This window comes from Muntiacus reevesi, chromosome 10, assembly GCF_963930625.1.
Source record: "Muntiacus reevesi chromosome 10, mMunRee1.1, whole genome shotgun sequence".
Classification (NCBI taxonomy): domain Eukaryota; kingdom Metazoa; phylum Chordata; class Mammalia; order Artiodactyla; family Cervidae; genus Muntiacus; species Muntiacus reevesi.
Genome location: NC_089258.1, coordinates 72,725,239 through 72,729,215, shown reverse-complemented (window position 1 = coordinate 72,729,215; position 3,977 = coordinate 72,725,239). Strand labels below are relative to the sequence as shown.

General features: G+C 43.6%; 1 pseudogene; it reads left to right on the top strand.

Moving 5' to 3' along the window:
- The first annotated feature begins 2,539 nt into the window (after nt 1–2,539).
- On the top strand, nt 2,540–3,557 carry LOC136176385 (histone-lysine N-methyltransferase SETMAR-like; annotated as a pseudogene).
- The last annotated feature ends 420 nt before the right edge of the window (nt 3,558–3,977 follow it).

The window sequence follows — 3,977 nt, the reverse complement described above, 5'->3', positions numbered from 1 at the left end:
CCTGGGTTAGGCAGATCCCCTGGAGAAGAGAATGGCTTACCCACTCCAGTATCCTTGCCTGGAGGATTCCATAAATAGAGGCTACAGTCCATGGGATTGCAGTCAGATATCACCTAGCGACTAACACCATGTGGGGGAAAAAAAAATAACACCTCTTTATATATGCATTCTTCTCTGTTTTTTTTGTTCCCCCAAGAAGTTGACACTTGAAAGTCAACAAGTCAAGAAAGAGATAAAAGACATGCATTTGAGGGAGGTGAGCACTCCACAGTGTAAAAGGCTGAAGGCCTCCAAAACCTGTCCCAGATTCTAGAGGGCATTCTCTCAGGCCACCCCCTGCCCTGCCTGAAACCAGAGCAGATGCCTCTGCCAGTCAGCCATCTGTTTGGACACGTGCAAGGGCGTCCTGTGGTCTTTGTGTGCGATCTAATTGCCGGCTTCAATGGTGTGGCCGGTTGGGTGTATAAACATCTAGTGTTCAGTAGGGGTCTGCCATCACTCATTCCTCTTCTGCATCTTTCCTTTCCTCTTCCCTGAGATGGGATTCAAATAGAGTGTGCACACTGTATGTAATTGCCTCCGAACTAAAATTCAGATGCTGGAATTAGGGGCAGGGGAAGTCAGAGAACAAGAAATATAGCATAGATCAAAAATACTGGGAAAAGCACACAATACTTAACAAGATGCAAGCCTGAAACAGCGGCCCACAAGCAAGCATGCATCTCAGGAGGCACTTGGGAATACCCCTGAAGTCTTCCCTTTTCCTCAGCAATGCCCCTTTGCCCTCTTTACTTGAACTAGACCTTGAGCCAGAAGGTATCTGGTGATATTCCCTGGGGACCTCTTCTGAGCACCCCCACCCCTTTCAAAATATTTGGAATGAGTTGCCCAGGAACACTCGGTAAAGAGCAATTAAACGCCACCCTGCAATCTTGTGTTTAATTATCTTGTTAGGTACACACTGTAGCTCATTGCATCTAAATGCAAATTTGTATATCTGAGATTTTTATTGGATTTGTTAAGTCTAATGATTGCTAGTTTATATGGAAAGAGGTTGGGGCTGAGGAACTGTAGGAACCCACCTGGGCAGCAATGAGACAAAAAGTTCCTTGATTCATTTAAAATAGACCTCCCTCCCCCATGGACTCTCTTTTCCTGAATTCTGATTTCTTTTTTTGTGTGTTATTAGGCTCATTTGCTGATAAGGAAGATGAAGGTAAATAGCATTTTTAAAGAGCAGATTGCAATAAAGCAAGAACACGGCTGGACAAGGCAACTTGCCCCAAGACTTGAGTCTGATGCTGATCACTGTATCAATGATTTTCAAACACTGGACAATATCTTACAGAGTTACACACACACACATATGTATATTATATACATAAATTTTTATAAATCTATACTTTCCTTTGGGCTTCTCAGGTGGCACTAGAGGCAAAGAACCTACCCTTGCCAATGTAGGAGACGTAAGAGTCACAGGTTCTATCCCTGGGTCAGGAAGATCCTCTGGAGGAGGGCACGGCAGCCCACTGCAGTATTCTTGCCTGGAGAATTCCATGGACAGAGGAGCCCGGCAGGCTCTGGTCCATAGGGTCGCAAAGAGCCGGACAGGACTGAAGCAACTTAGCATGCACGCATGCATATTTTCCTTTACTGTTGTATTTTATTTTCTATTCTAGTGTGCTCTATTCTGTTTCATTAAAAAATATTTAAATGCTGGTTGCAACCCAGTTGAAGGATTTCACAACCCCAAAACAAATCTTGATTCTTACTTTGAAAAGGGAAAAAAAGAAAAGAAAATTGCATTAGATGTTGCTCCTGCTCACAGTGTTTCTAAGCTTTATTAAATGCCCAGATGAATGATGGAAACAGTGTTCCTGAACAATACCACCAGCCCACGGTGCTAATTATAAAGGGTCAGCCTAAAATCAGGTAAAGCAGGGGGGCGGAGGGGGCAGCACATATGTGCAGTGGAATTTGCTAAGGATGGCACGGTTGGCAGCGGGCTGGCATTGCTGCATTTCAAACGATGCCAGATTCCAAGGGCATTTTACACTCACAAATATAAGTGCAGGCTGTGCCTGAATGGTTCTTGGGCACTGCCCCCTCTCCATCACCCCTGCTCAGGCTGTTAGACCACAGGGGTCTTGTGAGGGGAGATGACTTCATGTTCAGTGCCGGCCATAGCTATCATTTTTCTCATTGCCTTCCCCACTGAATTTGGGGTCAGTCACCTTTCATCCTTTTATGGTAGACAGGTCTGTTTTACAAGCTCTGACTTGCCAACCAATAAGCATCCTTTGTCAACATTGCCCTCAGATCATCTGGAGCCCCAAATATTAATGCCAAATGTTCTATCTTAGCTAAAATATTAGGCTGGTACCAAAGTACTTGTGGTTTCTGCACTGTTGAAATTTGACACTGGAATACATTCTAAATAGATGTGGTTATGTTATACATCATTTTAATGTGCCTTTCTCACTTTATGTTTTTTTGCTAATGACATTACTTGCTGTTTAGTTTATATTTATTTTAGTCTATGGAGATGATGTTAGACCAAAAGCAAATTTGAATGATTTCTTATTTGAGTTCAAAATGGGACATAAAGCAGCAGAAACAACTCGCAACATCAACAACGCATTTGGCTCAGGAACTGCTAACAAAAGTACAGTGCAGTGGTGGTTCAACAAGTTTTGCAGAGGAGACGAGAGCCTTGAAGATGAGGAGTGCAGTGGCTGGCCATCAGAAGTTGACAACGACCAACCGAAAGCAATCATCAAAGCTGATCCTCTTAAAACTACATGAGAAGTTGTTCAACCTCGACCATTCTACAGTTGTTTGGCACTTGAAGCAAATAGGAAAGATGAAAAGGGTCAATTAAGTGGGTGCCTCATGAGCTGGCCACAGATCAATAAAATGGTCATTTTGAAGTGTCGTCTGCTCTTATTCTATGCAACAACAACAAACCATTTCTTGGCTGGACTATGACATGCGACGAAAAGTGGATTTTATATGACAACTGGTGACAACCAGCTCAGTGGTTGGACCAAGAAGAAGCTCCAAAGCACTTCCCAAAGCCAAACTTGCACCAAAAGAAAGGTCATAGTCCTTGTTTGGTGGTCTGCTGCCCGTCTGACCCACTACAGCTTTCTGAATCCCAGTGAAACCATTACAACTGAGAAATATGCTCAGCAAATCAATGAGACCCACTGAGAACTGCAAAGCCTGCAGCCAGCATTGGTCAACAGAAAGGGCCCAATTCTTCTCAATGACAAAGCCTGGCCACATGTCACACGAGCAATGTTTTAAAAGTTGAACAAGCCGGGCAACAAAGTTTTGCCATATTCACCTGACCTCTCACCAACTGACTACCACTTCTTCAAGCATCTCGACAACTTTTTGCAGGGAAAACACTTCCACAACCAGCGGGAGGCAGAGAATGTTTTCCAAGAGTTCGTGGAATCCTGAAGCATGGATATTTATGCTACAGGAACAAAAAAAAACTTATTTCTCATTGGAAAAAATGTGTTGATTGTAATCATTCCTATTTTGGTTAATAAAGATGTGTTTGAGCCTAGCTATAATGCTGAAGCTGAAACTCCAATATTTTGGCCACCTCATGCAAAGAGTTGACTCATTGGAAAAGACCCCGATGCTGGGAGGGATTGGGGGCAGGAGGAGAAGGGGACGACAGAGGATGAGATGGCTGGATGGCATCACCAGCTCGATGGGCATGAGTCTGAGTAAACTCCAGGAGTTTGGGATGGACAGGGAGGCCTGGTATGCTGCGATTCATGGGGTCACAAAGAGTCGGACATGACTGAGTGATTGAACAGAACTGAATGATTTAAAATTCACAGTCCAAAACCACAATTACTTTTGCACCAAGCTAATAGAGTACAGGGAAATTATAAACTTCTGGAGAGAAAGGAAGGAATGGGAGATGAGGGAGGAAGGGTGGAAAAAACATTCATTGA